Source organism: Mus musculus, chromosome 7 (assembly GCF_000001635.26).
Source record: "Mus musculus strain C57BL/6J chromosome 7, GRCm38.p6 C57BL/6J".
Taxonomy (NCBI): Eukaryota; Metazoa; Chordata; class Mammalia; order Rodentia; family Muridae; genus Mus; species Mus musculus.
In genome coordinates, this window is record NC_000073.6 from 10,283,461 (window position 1) to 10,302,246 (window position 18,786).

Consider the following 18,786-nt stretch of genomic DNA (forward strand, 5'->3'; position numbering starts at 1 on the left):
AGCCTGATTAATACAGACTCTCAATATGAACTTTGGTCGTGGTCAGAGGTATTTGGGTGATCAGTCTGTAATTTAACCTTGACAAGGAAAAATTACAGAAAGCACAAAATGCAGTGCAGCAAAATGATGGTTCAAGTGACAGGTTATATTACATTAAGAGCTAGCTCTTGTGAAATGTCACACCTCATCAACATACACAGTCTCCTATGCACACTCAAGTCTGGATTACTACAGAGAAGGGGACATCTGGTGTGATGAAATTTCACAGAATGCACAACAATATAAACATAGGGAAAATATTATATGCCTGCAGAATATAAATAAAAAGTCACTATATGTTCGTTGAGAGTTACTGTGGAAATGTTCAGTATCTCTATTGAATCTTTCTCTGGGATAATCATGCAACCCTTAGAATCCTAGTGTGAATATGATAGGACAAAAGGCAGTGGATTACACAACTTACTGGTACAGTGAAAAAGGAGAAAATTGCCAGGACACCACTTCTATTCTTATGAGAGAAGGTGTTTGTAAATCCTTCTTAAATTGAGTAAGATCCCTTGCAGAAGAAGTTGAACTTTGAATCAGTACTAGTTGGAACCTAGCATTCCAAAAGAAGGCTTTGTGTTACACAAAACTCATTTGCCAGGCAGGTGGTCATGCTATAAATTCTGGGTTGTGAAGAAGTTTGAACAGAGTGGAGAGAACAGCTGAGACCATAGACTACTAGATACAAGCACTCTCCTTTTCATGTGCACCCTAGAAAATAGTTGCAGGAGAAAACAAAATCCTCATAGTTTTGAATTTAGAAGTGTGTGTTTATGTGGGAGTGAGTGTGTGGAGAGTTCATGAAACTTGAAAGGGCTCATTTTAAGGATAACCACACAATAGGCTTACTTTTTACATCATCTAGTATCAATCATGGGAACATTCATCTGCAGACCACACACAGATATCCAATAACAGTTTATGATCTATGAATGATAAGCACAAAATAGAATTTTACATACCAGTTACAGCCTCAAAAGATTCCATGCTATCTCATCCATGAGGGGAATGGACAGCTGTGAATGGACAGAAAGATATGAATCCACCAAGGTTACCAGGTTCCTCATACCAAATCAGCCACCATGGCCAATGTGAACATTCATGGTTCTGAAGAGTAAAGGAAGTCTGTAAAGTTTTATTTGTGCTTGAGGATCATACCATGTTTCATTGAATATAGGAAAAAGATTCTGAGCCTCATTTGTAACATACAAAGTCTTTCTAGGTCTGGGTCATGTGGCTGGAATGACAAACCTTTAATCCAGCTGGCTGAATAGAGACAAACCCTTAATATACACCTTCAATCCTAAACAATGATAATCTTATGTTGACTCATGTACATATTTCCTCTCAAGGAGAGGTTACATTGCATTCCTTAAATACCCTGCTTCCACCAATCTGAAAATAATCATATCAAAATCATTTTCAGTGACCTCATGAGCCAGTTTATAGGAGATACTTTCACTGGGTAGTGGTGGCACATGCCTGTAATCCCAACACGGGAGGCAGAGGCAGAGGCAGAGGCAGAGGCAGAGGCAGAGGCAGAGGCAGTGGCAGAGGCAGAGGCAGAGGCAGAGGCAGAGGCAGAGGCAGAGGCAGAGGCAGAGGCAGAGGCAGAGGCAGAGGCAGAGGCAGAGGCAGGCAGATTTCTGAGTTCGAGGCCAGCCTGGTCTACAGAGTGAGTTCCAGGACAGCCAGGGCTATACAGAGAAACCCTGTATCAAAAAACAAAAACAAAAAGCAAAAAACAAACAAACAAAAGAGATACTTTCCTTCCTTGCTCTGAAGCCTCTCAATGTAGCCAGGTCAGATACAGAGTCTTCCCAAATTTTTGCACTATCCTATACTAAGCCATGATAAAATCCCATGTCCATACTCAATCTTATACCTTTCCCTTTCTCTACATTCTCACAGGGTACATATATGCATCCAAGATAACGTTCATTCACACAAAATCAAAATTACACATGAGTCCTTTCAAAAATAAGTTTCTATTTTGACATCATGCTTATTTCACAGGCAAATGACAAGTACACATTAAGGCTTAAGGAATTTTAATATAAAATAGTGTCCTATGTATGGTCTGACCTGACAGAAAGATGTCCCATCTTCCAGGTTCCTTTCACAAGCACAAGATGGACCTAATATTTATGGTGTGCCTGAAAATATTCATTGCTATGATTGAAGATTAAAGGCTATAATGTTAAGTACAAATGAATTATTATCATGTTTCTTGGTACAGAGTACAACATGAAATAATAACATGTGCTGAATTGACACACACAGAAATTTATGCTAAAATCTTTCATTTAATATTCTATATATACTTCCTACTTATATATATTGATGAACCTACTATAATAAAATGTATAATGCATTCAAATAGAGGAGACGCATGAGAGATACATAAAAAGGGATCTGAAAAATGTGAGAATGCAAACATTGTCCAAACAGAAATGAAGAATTCTTTGTGTAGATGAACATGACTGAGTAATAGAGTCCTGACCATCCATACACAAGACTGTGTATTCTATTAGCCACTAGAATAAACAGTGAGGGAAGACATAAATCAAGTTATGGTTAACATTAGAGTATGACTAAACCAGGGGAGATAACTCAAGAACATTTGCTCCTACCCTGGTCCTCATATAAAACTTCCCTTTAACATTGCCTTCTTGAATTAAAATTGGAGGTTTTAAACTACTTGTTATATCAATGTTTATTCAATAATAACACAATTACTGCCTCTATAACACAAAAATGTACTATCACTTAAGAATAAAAATTACTATAGATACAGATTTATAGTATGCTCATTCCCAAGTTTGTGTGCTCCTTATATTTCCATTCCAATGTTTACTATAATATGAGAACATAGTATGTCCACATATAATAAATAAATGTACTCAAAAATAATCTTACAGATATTGTAAGATAAGGGTCGATATCACATCTACTTCTTAACACAATTCTTCAGCACATTCATAGATGATCTGTCTTACCTTGGTGTTACCACAGTCACACTCAGTGTGAGCCTAAGAACCAACAGGGACTGGCACAGGCTGGAAGCAGTTCTAAACTTCTTACTCACCTCTTGGCTACGTAATTATATTTGGGCTTTGTATTTCTGTTCCATGGATGTGTTTCTATCCCAGATTCCCAATACCAGACAGAAATAATTTTTAGGCTTCTTTTCTTTGTTGGCTCTGCAGCACACTCTAAAATATAAAGTACTCACCTAGCTCCTTGCCTGTGCAGCATTGTGGGCTCAGTCTACAGATCCTGACTTCATAATAACAAGCACTATGGGAGGGAGGCAGCTCATGTCTATAATAAAAGTCTGTGGCTCTGTGACATCACCTCCCTCCAGAATGACAATTTCCATTTCATGTGTAGTGGCAATGACAGGACTGGCTTTGGGAAACAAAATCATTTATGAAACTTACTCTATCTCCTAATTTTAAAAGACCCTTAAGGGTTTCTTGTGAATATCTCCAAAGAGACAATGTGTTTTGAAGAGATTTTAAGTTTTCATGATTGCTGGAGGCTGATTACGTCTTCTGTGGAAGGTGCTAAAATATTTGATATCATATTAATGAGAAATTGATAAAAGTCTAGGAATAAAAATAAAAATTTGGTAGGCATAATCTTATCATAGGAGATCATTAAAGCATTTACTGCAATACAAATTAAATTTATGATGACATCAGGGAAAAATCCTAGCAAAAATAAGTAGTTGCTTTTATTTAGGTAAGGTATCATCTTTTTACCCATACCTTGTTCCAAACATCTATAATGAATGGATCCTGGGTTTTATCAAATGCTTTTTGTCATATGATAATCATATAGTTTTGTTCTGTGTCTATCTAAGTGTAGAAGTACATTTTTTTGAGGGTGGGAGGAATTATTTTTTATTGTATATTTTCTTTATTTACATTTCAAATGTTATCCCCTTTCCCCATCCACCCTCTCCCTGCTTCTATGAGGGTGTTCTCCCACCCACCCATTCCAGCATTCCTGCAATTGAAATCCCCTTCATTGGAACATTGAGCCTTCACAGGACTAAGGGCCTCTCCTCCAATTGTTGCCTGACAAGGCCATCCTCTGATACATATGTGTGTGGAGGCATGGGTCCCTCCATGTGTACTCTTTGGTTAGTGGTTTAGTACATGGGAGTTCTGGGGGTCTGGTTGGTTAATATTGTTGTTCTTCCTTTGGGGTAGCAAACCCCTCAGCTGCATCAGTCCATTCTCTAACACTTCAATTGGGGATCCTATGTTCAGTCAAATGGTTGGCAGAGACTCTCAGGAGACAACTATATCAGGCTCCTGTCTCTAAGAACTTCTTGATATCCACAATAGAGTCTCAGTTGGGTGAATGCATATGTGATTGATCCCCAGATGGGGCAGTCTCTGGATGACCTTTCCTTCAGTTTCTGTTCCACACTTTTTCTCCATGTTTGCTCATGTATGTTTTCCCTTTCTAAGGACTTAAGCACCCTTACTTTGGTTTTCCTTGTTTTTGAACTTCATGTAGTCTGTAAATTGTAACTTGTGTATTCCCAAACTCTTGAGCTAATATTCACAGATTATTATGTACATGTGTGCATACCACATGTGCTCTTTTTGTGACTGGGTTACCTCACTTGGGAAGATATTTTCTAATTCCATACATTTGCCTAAGAGTTTCATGAAATCATTGTTTTTAAGATCTGAGTAGTACTTCATTGTGCATATCAAGTGTCTTCTTTTGTGACTGGGTAACCTCACTCAGGATGATACCCTCCAGGTCTATCCATTTGCCTAGGAATTCCATAAATTTATTCTTATAGCTGAGTAGTACTCCATTGTGTAAATGTACCATATTTTCTGTATCCATTCCTCTACTGAAGGGCATCTGAGTTCTTTCCAGCTTCTGGCTATTAAATATAAGGCTGCTATGAACATAGTGGAGCATGTGTCCTTGATATCTGTTGGAGAATTATTTGGGTATATGCCCAGGTGTGGTATAGCTGGGTCCTCAGGTAATACTATGTCAAAATTTCCAAGGAACCCACTTGACTGATTTCCAGAGTGGTTGTGCTAGCTTGCAATTCCACCAACAATGAATGAGTGATCCTCTTTTTCCACATCCTTGCTAGCATCTGCTGTCACCTGAGGATTTTATCTTAGCCATTCTGACTGCTGTGAAGTAGAATCTCAGGGTTCTTTTGATTTGCATTTCTCTGATGACAAAGGATGTTGAACATTTACTTAGGTGCATGTTGGCCATTTGAAATTCCTCAGCTTAAATGTGTTTTTTTTTAGCTTTGTCCCCCAATTTTAATAGGGTTATTTTGTTCTCTGGTGGCTAACTTCTTGAGCTCTTTTTTGTATGTTGGATATTAGCCCTGGTCGAATAAAGGATTGGTAAAGATCTTTTCTCAATGTTTTGGTTGCCATTTTGTCCTATTGACAGAGTTCTTTGCCTTAAAGAAGTTTTGAAATTTTATGAGGTCCCATTTGATCTTGATCTTAGAACAAAAGCCATTAGTGTTCTGTTCAGGAAATGTTCTCCTTTGTACATGTGTTCAAGACTCTTCCCCACTTTCTCCTCTATAAGTATCTGGTTTTATGTGAAGGTCCTTGATCCACTGGGACTTTAGCTTTGTACAAGGAGATAAGGATGGATCAAGCTGCATTCTTCTAAACGCTGACCACCAGTTGAACCAGCACCATTTGTTAAAATTTCTGTTTTTTTTCCACTGCATGGTTTTAGCTCCTTTGTCAAATATCAAGTTACAATAATTGTGTGGGTTCATTTCACTAGATGCTGAAAAAGTATTTATAAAATACAACAAGCTTTCATGTAAAATGTCTAGAAAAGGATCAGGAATTCATTGCCCATACCTAAACATAATAAAAGCAATATACAGCAAACTAAAAGCCAACATCAAACTAAATAGAGAGAAACTTGAAGCAATTCCACTAAAAACAGACAAGGCTGCTCACTCTCTACTTATCTAATCAATATCATACTTTATGTTCGAGCCATAGCAATTAGACAACAAAGGAAGGCAAAGTACATATTTGAAAGGAGGAAGTCAAGATATCCCAATTTGCAGATGATATGATAGTGTATTTTAGTGATCCCCAGAATTCCATCAGAGAACACCTACAGCTGTAAAACAGTCTGGAAGTGTCTCAGAAAACTGGAAATAGTTTTACCCGAGAAAGCAGCCATACCATTCCTGGGCATATACCCAAAATGTGCTCCAATATATAAGAAGGGCACATGCAGCACTATGTTTATAGCAGCCTTATTTATAATAGCCAACAGCTGGGATCAAGCATACCGCTCCTAAGATATACTCCAAAAGTGCTCCAACATATAACTAGGACACATGTTCCACTATGCTCATAGCAGCATTATGTATAATAGCCAGAAGCTTGAAAGAAATAAGAAGTCCCTGAACAGAGGAATGGATATAGAAAATGTGGTATATTACATAATGGCATACTACTCGGCTATTAAAAACAATGACGTCGTGAAATTCACAGACAAATGGATGGAACTAGAAAATATCATCCTGAGTGAGTTAACCAATTCACAAAAGAAAACACATGATATATATGGAAGACCAAAGTGTGGATGCTTCAGTCCTTCTTAGAAATCAGAACAAAATAATCATGGGAGGTAGAGGAAGGAAAGAACCTGAGAGGGGTAGAGAATGTGTAGGATAATGGAGGGCAGGATGTGGTGTGGGAGGAGACAGGGAGAAGTACAGAGGGTCAGGAATTAGAAAGAAGGTGTGTAGCAGTGGGTGATGGGGAACTGGGGGTTAGCCACAATAATGTCCCAGATGCTAGAAATGCAAGAATTTTCCATGACCCAACAGGGATGACATTAATTAACTGAAATACCCAAGAAAGAGGAGTAGAACCAGTAGAGACCATATCCAGTGTTTAGGCACAGCTCCCAGTTGAGGTATGAGGCCATCCACCCATCTCAAAAATATTCAACCACAACTGCTCCTGTCTAATGGAAGTGCAGGAAGAAAGAGTAGAGCAGAGACTGAAGGAAAGGCCATCCAAAGTGTGCCCTACCTAATGATCTATCCCATCTGCCGGCACCAAACCCAGACACTATTGCTGATGCCAAGAAACGCTTTTGAAAGGAGTTTTGTATAGTTGTCCTCTGAGAAACTCTGTAAGAGCTTGACCAATACATATGCTGAGGCTTGCAGGCAACCATCAGATTGAGCCCAGTAACCCCAATGGCGGGGGGTAGGGGAAAGAGTCAAGGAGATGAATGTGTTGTCAACCCCCTAGGAAGAAAAATTTCAACCAACCAAACCTCTCAGAGCTCCTTTGGACTAAGTCACCAGCCAAAGAGTACACATGGATAGACCCATGTCTCCAGCTGCAAATGTAACAGAGGATTATGTTTTCTGGCATAAAGGTGACAGAAGCCCCTTGGTCCTGCGGAGGCTCAATGACCCAGCATAGGGGAGTACTAGGGGAATGAGGTAGGAGGGGTGGATGGGTGGTGGAACACCCTCATAAAATCAGGGGTTATGGGGGAAGGGATAGGGTTTTTAACTGGATAAGGAGATAACATGTGAAATGTAAATAAATAAAAATAAGCAATAAAAATAATAAGATTTCTTATGATAAAGTAAATTTAAATAATAGGTGTCTGCAAATCAGGTCCTACAGAAGTTGCTAGATAGAAAACTCCAAATCAATTCTTGACAGATACAAGAGAATTGAAACACCTTCTTCCATCATAACAAAGCTAGAAAGAAGAGAAATATTAGAAAGCTTACAAACTCATGGAAAGTGACAAATGTTCTATGAATAAATATGGGTTAAGACAAAGAATTGAAGGAAAAGGAAGAAAGAAAGAAAGAAAGAAAGAAAGGAAGGAAGGAAGGAAGGAAGAAAGAAAGAAAGAAAGAAAGAAAGAAAGAAAGAAAGAAAGGGAGAAAGGGAGAAAGGGAGAAAGGGAGAGAGAGAGAGAGAGAGAGAGAGAGAGAGAGAGAGAGAGAGAGAGAGAGAGAGAAAGGAAGGAAGGAAGGAAGGAAGGAAGGAAAGAAAGAAAGGAAGGAAAGAAAGAAAGAAAGAAAGAAAGAAAGAAAGAAAGAAAGAGAAAAGAGAGAAGTGGAGAGAGAAAGAACGAGAGAGAGAAAGAGAACGAGACAGAGAAAGAGAACGAGAAAGAGAAATAGTAAGAGAGAAAGAGGAAGAGAAAGAGAAAGAGAAAGAAAGAGAAAGAAATCAAAAGCATTTGAGAATTCACTAAAAATGAATACACAACATGTACTCATTTATGGGGAGCAAAGAAAGCAATGAACAGAGGAAAGTACATAGTCCCAAGTGTCTATAATAGATGAGGAGAGGATCCCAGAAAGAGAAGAGGTAAAGGTAGGAATTCTTGGAGGAGTGAAGAGAAGGGAAATTGTCACAGAGAGGTAGTGTATGAGAGAAGAAAAACTTTTCAAAAAAAAAAGGCAAGCAAAATTTTTTAAAGAGGAACCAAAAAATTAGATAATTGCTTAAAAAAATATTCAAGATCCTTAGGTATCAAAGATGTGCATATTAAAACTACTTTGTTATCTTATTTTACTTATGCTAGAATGGCTAAGATCAACAGCACAAGTTAAAGCCCATGATATTGAATATGTAGAGCAAGGGAAAGACTCATCTATTGCTAGCAAGAATGCAAAATTGTACAGCCACTATGGAATCAGTGTGTCAATTTTTCAGGAAGATAGCAATTGATGGTGGTGCATGCCTTTAATCCCAGCACTCGGGAGGCAGAGGCAGGCATCTTTCTGATTTCGAGGCCAGCCTGGTCTACAAAGTGAGTTCCAAAACAGCCAGGGCTACACAGATAAACCATGTCTTGAAAAAAAAAAAAAAAAGATCCACTCTCAAGAGCTAGCCGTAAAAATCTTGGTCATGGACCCAAAGCATTTTTCATTCTATGACAAATACTTATTCAAGCATATTAAATGTAGCACCATTAACAGTGGAAGGACACTGGAGAAACCTAGATCTCCCTCAACACAAGAATTGATAAAGGAAATGTGGCACATTTTCACAAGGAAACTTTAATCAATCATTAGAAAACTAAAATCATAGAGTGTACAGGTAAAATTAACAGAACTAGAAAAAAAAATTATCCAAAGGGTGATATCCTAGATCCAGAAATATAACTTAGTATATATTTGCTTGATCATTCAAGGCAATAATAAATAGCTAAAATTATAGAACCAGAGATTTTAGGGAAAGGGAGTAGAAGTACATTTTGCTAGAAAAGGAAAATTGAATAGACAGATATGCACGGAAGTCAAGGTTGCAGGAACAGCAGGTTCAAGTGAGGAAGGATAGGGATAAGGAGAACAAATGGGAGAAATATGTAGAAAGTCCTTATAGGTCAACTATGAATTAAAGCTGAATATCAGCAATGACAGAAACAAGAGAAAGCTTACAAACTAAATGAAAAAATTAAAGGTTTGAAGATAAAACTTAAGAAAGGAATTACAGCCAGGCAATGGTGGCACACGCCTTTAATCCCAGCACTTGGGAAGCAGAGGCAGGTGAATTTCTGAGTTTGAGGCCAGCATGGCCTACAGAGTGAGTTCCAGGACAGCCAGGGCTACACAGAAAAACCCTGTCTCAAAAAAGCAAAAGAAAAGAAAGAGAGAGAGAAAGAGAGAGAGAAAGAGAGAGAGAGAGAGAGAGAGAGAGAGAGAGAGAAAGAGAGAGAGAGAAAATTAAAGAAAAGAAGAGAAAAGAAAAGAAAAGAGAAGAAAAGAAAAGAAAAGAAAAGAAAAGAAAGGAAAAGAAAAGAAAAGAAAAGAAAAGAAAAGAAAAGAAAAGAAAAGAAAAGAAAAGAAATGAATTACAGATTACAGATAATTGAATGAAACTGAATACACAACATACTTATGGACACAGTAGAGATGGTTGTAAGAGAGAAGTTCTTAGAACTAAATAACTACATAAGGTATAAATGGAGATATCTCATATTAGCAACTTAACAACACACCTGAAATCTCTAAAGCAAAAAGAATCACACACAAGGGACATAGACAAGAAGAAATAATTGATCTCAAGGCTGAAATCAATAAATAGAAAGATTAACAAAAACTACATCCAATACAAAGAATCAATGAAATACAGAGTGGCTTCTTTGGAAATATCAATAAAACTGACAAACACTTATCCAGGAAACTAAAAGTAGAAAGATGTACATTGATGCAAGGGAAATGCCACTGAAATGAGAACATCTGGGGTTACTTCCTCAGAACTTGTTATTAACTTGGTGTTGCATCTATCTGTCTTCCATGTGGACAGGCCCTCAGAGCCGGAAGAGGAAGTTGTAGATCCTTAGGATGACAACAAGATAAAGGTTCGGTGTTGTTTGTATTAAAAGATATAGAGAAAAGAAATATGTTTTGGTGGATGGGTAGTAAGGTGTGGGTTAAGGGGGTGCCTCCAAGGGCCCATGCTGAGGCATCCCTTTCCCCTGATGGACCAGCAACACACAACAGTATAGGATAGAATAGAGTTTATTCAGGGCATAGGAAGGGGAGTTAAGAGGAAAGGTGGGGCAGAGAAAGAGAGAGGGGTAGAGAAATAGAGGCTGGCCAGGAGCATGTGGAGGGGGGGAGGGAATGGGGAGTGAGGAAGGATGAAGGGGCAAGAGGATAGAGCAGAAGCAAAAAGTCAAGATCAAGAGATAGAGGAGGGGGCAAGCAACCCATTTTATAGTGGGACAGGCACACCTGGCTGTTACCAGGTAACTGGGGCAGAGCTTATACAAAATGCTAATATTTTGTATATGTGATTTAAGTTGTCAATTTAAGTAGAAGGTATATTAAGTAACACAAGTCAGGTTATATGGAAGTTTTATTTTCAAATTGCATACTTAAATTTCTATGTACCAAATTAGAATAACACATTCCTGGCATTTCGATAGAATTAAGGAAAGTGCCATTAATCAATCTATGTTTAGCACTCATAAGTTTCTACCAGTGGTGTTTTGCTCTGTGGAAAAAATATAGCAACACAATGCAACAAAACAAAACAAAGCAAAACAAAACAAAAACAAAATGAAAATGTTTTGTTGCAGAGCTTGTATGTGCACGTGGTCTGGTTATTTTCTGTTTGTATATTCAGTAATATTTGGAGTTTCTGCCTCTAAGAGTATTCAAATTTCATCCAGAGCTAACATTTTTCACCATCTCTTACTTCTCCTTAGAACTGATCCATCTGTTCCAGCTCTTTGTCCTCCCTTTGTGTGCTAACACCCCCGGAGACCAGAATTCAGATCATTTTCTTCAGAATGTCCCTGTGAAGTTTAAATACAATTGAATTTTTCTTGAAGTTCATGATAGGAAAACGGATGATGTCATTTCCCTCATTGGGCAGAGTCATGGATACTACTTGTGTCATCATACTCACCTCAGAGGAAATATGTTCTCAGTATATCAACATGTCATTTCTTATGGGTGACTACAGGGAGGTAAGGTCACAGATCAATAATGCCCCATTCAGCATCTGCCTTCACAGAGACATATACTTTCCATGGGGAGTCTTAATGTCTTCCACCAGGCCTGCAGAATACAGGAAAGTTTGCAGCCAGCTGTTTGAATGCAGCTATGTGAGCCCTTCTCTCTCTCTCCTTCAGAGACACAGTGCTGCATCTTCTGAATGCTATGAGAGATGGAGATCATCTGAGTCCTGAGCACTGGACAGTTGAAGGGAGCTTGTTAAAGAGAACCTTCTGTGTTCAGATGTCTTTCCCTAATATTGTTTGGTAAGGGGAATTTGATATAGGAGTCCTAGTACCAAGTTGTTGGTGGGGTCTTTTTTTTTTTAAATATTTGTCACCATGTTTAAAGGGACACATGTACGCACACACACACACACACACACACACACACACACACACACACTTTTCCTGGCATTCTCAGTGACATGTAACACCTGGCAGCACCTCAATCACCAGAAGAGTAGAACTTAAATCTGAATATTCCCCCCCCCTTTTTTTCAGGCTCCACTTTAACTGTGGATCACCTCAAAGTTGGTAGTTTGATTTTGAAAACAGTGGTGCTGAGTGGCAGAGTGATAGGATGCTATTTTTCTTCCATAGAAAGTAACATCAATAGTGGAATAATTTCCTGCTAATTTATGAGTATAAACATGTGTGAATAATCAGACAAATTTCAATTATTTCCAATGAGGGTTCTTTATCTTGCCAATTTCAACATCATTTGGTCAGAGCTGAATATTTATGTCTGTGCTGCTGTAGTTTCTACCTTGCAGAAATGAATTTAATCAGCATCTTCTCCTTTGAATCAGTGTATTTATATGTTACCTATGTTCTTTGTCTCTCACAAAAAAATATTTTCCACTGTGCATATAGTCACACAAAAAAATTTCATTTGCCTTATGTTTAGACAACTATGAGAAAATAGTAACTATTTTATTAGTGTTAATTATTGACCAAGCTTTTGTCCCTGCCAGCAAGAACACACTCAGGACAACCGGAATCTTCTGCAGCAAAGCTTTTATTGCTTACTTATCAGGAGGGAAGACCCCGAACCAGGAAAATGGCGCTGCTTATATAGCCCGCAGTGTGGCGTTTCAGCACCTGGTGTGGCGTGACAGCTCCTGATTCATTGCTTGCCCGTCACCCCATTACTACACAGCGAGATGGGCAGGGACTAGGCGTGAGTTAACTCTTGCACTTGCACATAAGTCTTGTTTACTAGTTAGGCACAGTGGAAGCCAGCGCCATCTTATAATGGCGATTGCTAACAGCATGCACGCGATTGCTCGCGGCAAAGCTCCCCACATCTCCCCCTTTTTATTTTATTAAAATTTGAGGGTGGTCTAGGCCTCTGCAGTCATGTCCATCTGCTGTGGCTCCTGTCTCAGGTCATTCCTCCAATGTCACAGCCTTTCCTGTCATAGGGTAACTCTATCGCCACCTGGTCCCGTGTCTTAGGTTGGTCTGTGCATGAGGAATGTTGCCTGTCTCTGGATACCGCAGTACTGTGTGACAGTACCTGCTAAATGACCTATGGCGAACTCTATAAAAGAGGCCAGCCAAAAAACTAATTAGTAAACCTCAGCGAGGTGTAAGTACTGATCAATGAGCGTTGAGACTCTTACATCCCAGTGAAATGTATCCACAAATCCGTGGGATGCAATAGCAGAGAACTCAGATGCGATTTAGGTCTTAACCATGGACAGCCAAATTTCAGGGGAGGCCACTTGTTCAATGGCTGCAAGTGCTTGAGCAATCACAACCTTGTCTTTTGTTTGTTGGGTTCTGAGCTTGCAAACTAACCAGAGCATAAACACAAGTCCACAGCAGGTGACAACACCAAATAAACCTAGCCCTACCCATTCCTTAAAATAAAAAAAAGCAGATGAAAACCAGGAGGAGAGACCCTCTGTCAATGACAGGTCCACTCGTGTCGAGTTGATCCTGAGAACAGCCGCTCTCAGGGCCTCAAGGGTCTCATCCAATCTTTCAGACCAATTTCCTGCAAGATACAAAGAAATCTGCCTAGACAGATTAGTAAACATGTAAATATTGATTTTTCCCAAAGGAGGAAGTATGTGTGACATTCATTTGCCAGTTCAAAGAACAGGAGCTAATAGTGGAGCAGGACTGATAGCCTAGCCCTTGTAAAGAGTGTGATGACTGAGTTACAGGCCAGGTTTTTGGCCACCAGTGAGAAGAAATAACACTTTTGTCTGCTCCTGTATCTAAAATTCCCTTAATTTTTCCCTTCTGTAACTAACTCCAAGGATGGCCTGGAATCTAAAGGCATTATTAAGTAAGCAGAATCATTTCCAGTAGAACCAATCCCTCTGGCAGCTCAAGGAATATCAGAGGAAGGAAAACAGCCATGTAGGCTTGGCAAAATTATTAGTTGAGCTATTCTGTCCCCTTGTGATATAGAAAAGACACCTTAAGGACAAGAACAGAGAACCTGAAGTTCCCCTTTATAATCCTGATCTACAACTCCATGGTGGACAATAAGACCTTGTAGGCTGCAAGAGCCTGCCTCATATATCTCTAATTGAACGACAGTCCTTAGCCCAATGATATCCTTTTCCACATTTAGTACACAATCCTGGTGCTGTCCTTTTTATAGGGGCTCTGCAGTCCTATTTTAAATGCCCTGGTTTGCCACAATTAAAGCAAAGTTTGAGCTCAGTTGAATCTGAGCGCCTCCTCCCCTGCAGAATGGCTGCTGCCAATCCAGCATTAGCAAGTGGCCCTCCAAGCTCAAGGCAAACCTTTAACCAGTCCTGTAAGCCCTTACTCTTTCTAGGTGTAATTGCTGATCTGCATTCCTGCATAGCTTGTTCATAAACCAATTGTTCAATTAAAGGCATAGCTGCTTCTAGATCTCCAAATATCCTCCCTGCTGCCTCCGTCATTCTGGCCACAAAGTCTGAGAAGGACTCCTGTGCACCTTGAGCAATCTTGGTCAAATGCCCACTTGCCTCTCCCTTCTTAGAGAGTGCCTTCCATGCCTTAACAGCGGCAGCTGAGATCTGAACGTATGCTCCCAATGATAATCTGTTTGGTTAGCAGCATGCTGTCCCTGACCTGTAAGTAATTCAAACGTCCACGTTCTTTGGTCCCCTTCCATGGTTGCATTGGCCCTTGCCTACGTCTGGCAGGAGTCCTGCCACAAGGCTTTCTACTCAAGATACATTCCCATACTGGGGGCTGCAGCTTTTACTACAGTCTGCCAATCACCAGGAGTCATAGCATGATTCGCAAGACTTTCGACTTGTGCTATAGTGAAATTAGCGTTGACTCCATAATTGTGAACTGCTTCTGTGAGCTCCTTAATCTGTATATACTCTACCAGAGCATGGACACGCCCTCCCTCAGCTCCTTCAGAAACTGGGAACACTTGCTACACTTTTCTCTGTTCCTCTTTTAGAATGAATGAATCTGAATGGTTTCTCTGCACATAAGATTCTGAATGGAACCTCTGCACATAAGGCTCTGAATGGTACCTCTGCACATAGGGCTGAGGTGCACTAGGACCCTGAAGCTGACAGTCCAGAGGCCAAGCAGCAAGCTGGCTTTCACCAGTCGCTTTTTGCCTTTTTCTGGACTGAGTAGCTCGCTTTTTATCTTGCTGGTACCTTTCTCCCTTATAATGAACAGCTCCCTCCTCCAACTCCATTTCTTCAGAGGAGCTAATTCCTTCATCTGATTCTGAGCTACTAAGAGCTAGCCGCTTAAACTCATCTAGTGGCAGGTATAAGTTCCTTCTCCTAGAAACCTCTGCTGATTGATCTTTTTTTTTTCTTTTTCCTTCTCCTTCCTTCCAACATTTCCCCAGGTATTCTTCCCTGACTTTAACTTTTCCTTGGGTTCAAGACCAGTGGAAAGGCCTGTATGCTTAATTGGTGCACCATGTTTCCTCTTTTCTCCTACTCTCTCTCCCCGCTTTACCTCTGATAGACTGTCTTGAATTTCATCCAGAATTCTCTGCCCTGCCTTAACCACTTGTTGACATGTGAAAAGGAACAAAAAGGCTTCTAACACTGGCGAAAGTTCAAGGCCAGACATACCTCTTAAAGCTGTAATGTCTCGCAGTTCTGGTTCCGCCTCGTGAACGAGGGATCTCCCTTGTGCTGGTGTGATGGTAGTTCCCGGGTTTCTCGGCACCACTTATTGCTCGAGCTTTTGTTCCCACTGGCAAGAACACACTCAGGACAACCAGAATCTTCTGCAGCAAAGCTTTTATTGCTTACTTATCAGGAGGGAAGACCGGGAAAATGGTGCTTCTTATATAGCCCGCAGTGTGATGTTTCAGCACCTGATGTGGCGTGACAGCTCCTGATTCGTTGCTTGCCCATCACCCCATTACTATGCCGTGAGAAGGGCAGTGACTAGGAGTGAGTTCACTCTTGCACTTGCGCATAAGGCTTGTTTACTAGTTAGGCTCAGTGGAATCCAGTGCCATCTTATAATGGCGATTGCTCACGACATGCACGCAATTGCTCATGGCAAGGCTCTCATGGTTACCATCACAGAATTGAATGAACATTTTAAATTAATAAGTTCATATTTGGATGAAATTGATGTGCTTCACATGTGACTAGCATTGGCACCTTTAGATATTTTACATTTTTATGTGATATATTACAAGAGTATATTTTGGAAATTATTAGCATTTTTTAAAAAACATACAGTATTATGAAAAATAGTCACAGAATGCCAAAGTGAATAACATGTGTTTTAAAATTCATATGAGGACTACCAAGGAGAAAAAACACTGTTGTCCTATATAAGCTGCTGGAAATTATTTTCTTTCAAAGGTGAAGTTAATTTCAGTACATTTCTCATTGAAAGTAATTGTAAAAAATCTTTAGGGTTCCTAAAATCATACTAATACCAATAGAATCCTCCACACATGGATGCTTTGAGCTAGAAATCAAACTTCATTTTTAGAGCCTTGGGGAAAGTGCTGACACCTAACAAGAATATTGCTTTGTCTTTATTTTAACTACAATGCTGTGATCAAAGTCTGTGGAAAAATTTTATGAATAGATTGAGACAGAGAAATGGTTTTGGTCAAAAACACATCTTGAGGGCTCTAGAGAAGGCTTTCTGGATTAAGAAAGCAAACAGATCTTATAGAGGACACAGTTTTAGACTCAGCCACACACATCTGGCAGCTTACCACTAATTATAACAAGTCTGGCTACAAAGGCACATGCACTGAAGTAAATTTTTCCACATAAAGACACAAACACATATACATGATTAAAAAATTATAGAAGTATTTTATTTTTAAATCTGAATTTACATGAAATCTGATATAAAATATTATATTTAAGTGTTTAACAGAACAAATTTTATATACAATGAAGATATTAGTCCTCATGTCAATCATGAAGTGCCTGGATGTAATACTGAGTAACATTCCCCCATAACATGAGACAATGGCTTCCAGAGACCTGACCATTGGGATCTTTTTCCTGTCTCAGACTATGCTGGGAATGCTGGGGAACTCAGCCTTGCTATGTTGTTTTATCATTACTGACTTCTCTGGGATCAAGACAAGGCCTATAGACCTAATTGTCAAACACCTGACTTGGGCCAACATCATGGTTGTTATATGTAAAGGAGTCCCTCAGACAATGACTACTTTTGGTCATACATATTTTCTAGACGATATTACATGTAAAATTGTCTTTTATTTGCATAGAGTTGCAAGGGGATTTTCCCTTGGTTCCACATACCTGTTGAATGTCTTTCAGGCTATCACTATTAGCTCCTGCATTTCCAGATCTGCAAAGCTCAAGGCTAGAATCCCCAAAGTCATTGGTCCTTCCCTGGTCTTGTGTTGGTCACTGTGTATGCTTATAAACATCTTCATAATCATGACAGTGACTGGTATGAGAGATAAAGGAAATCTTACTGAATTTAGACAATTATTGTACTGTTTAGCAGTAAATAATGCTAAACAAACTTACAGAGTGTATGTTATCATATTGGCCTCCAGTGATGTCATGTGTTTGGGACTCATGATGTTGGCCAGTGGCTCCATGTTGTTGATATTAGCCAAGCATAGGCAGAAGGTGCAGTATATTCACAGATCCTTGGCTACTAAGTCATTTCATGAGACCAAAGCCACACAAAGTATTATTATCCTAGTGAGCAGTTTTGTAATTCTTTATGGAATTTCATCTTAATGATGTATTTTTCTTACCAAGATAGAAAAGATACATGGCTTGTCAAGGTAAATGTAGCCATGAGTGCATGCTTTCCAGCACTCTGCCCCTTTCTACTCATCAAAACTATACTAGGGTTTTTAAGCTCTGTAGTACTTAGGATGTATCAAGGGACATTTTTATTCTTGTGCAGTCAGCTTTTATAACATATACTGTACATATTATTTTATATTCAGTATGTAATGTTCACATCAGACCCACAATGTAGGTAAAATAACTCCCAGTACACTTTTGAGCATAGGATTGAATTCAGTTACTTTAAATTGTTTCAATTAATACTAGATAAATTTAAATTGGGAGATATATAGGTTGTAATAATTATGATGGGTTTATCATTCATTGAACTCTTTTATATACAACAGAGGCTTCAAGCTAGACTTTCAACCTTACTGAAGAATATGGTGCTAAAATAACCATTTGGAAATAAACAGTTGTAGAGATGTCTAAGAGATTGGTGAAAATGGGGGACACTTATAGTTTGCTGGTGTTGGATACTACACAGAATTTAGTTTAGGTTGTGTTTCTCATGTACTGGTGGGTAATAACCAACACTGTGAAATTGCAATGTGGGATTTGGGGATGCCATATTTTTATATTTAGATGAACATTCAGATATTACATTATTAGAAATGGAGGGAAAATAATTAAAACACAACTAAACAGATACTGTTAATCTTAAGTTTCATTATTTATGTATCTGAGCATTTTGCTTTTTTGTATGTATATGTACTATTTGTACTCATCCTGTGATAGACTTCAGAATATGGTGGAATATCACGTGGAATTCGAATCTTGGATGTCTGTGAGCCATCATGTATGTGGTGGAAATAAAAATAAAGTAATAGGGAAGAAGAGGATTTTTTCTCAATCACTGATCCCTCAATATTTGATTTCAAAATCATACCCTTCCAAATACAATGATTATAATTGAATATAGATATAAAATATATATGCAAATAGAGTTGCA

General features: G+C 39.0%; 1 pseudogene; it reads left to right on the forward strand.

Annotated features, from left to right (window-relative positions):
• On the forward strand, positions 17,028-17,919 carry Vmn1r-ps48 (vomeronasal 1 receptor, pseudogene 48; annotated as a pseudogene).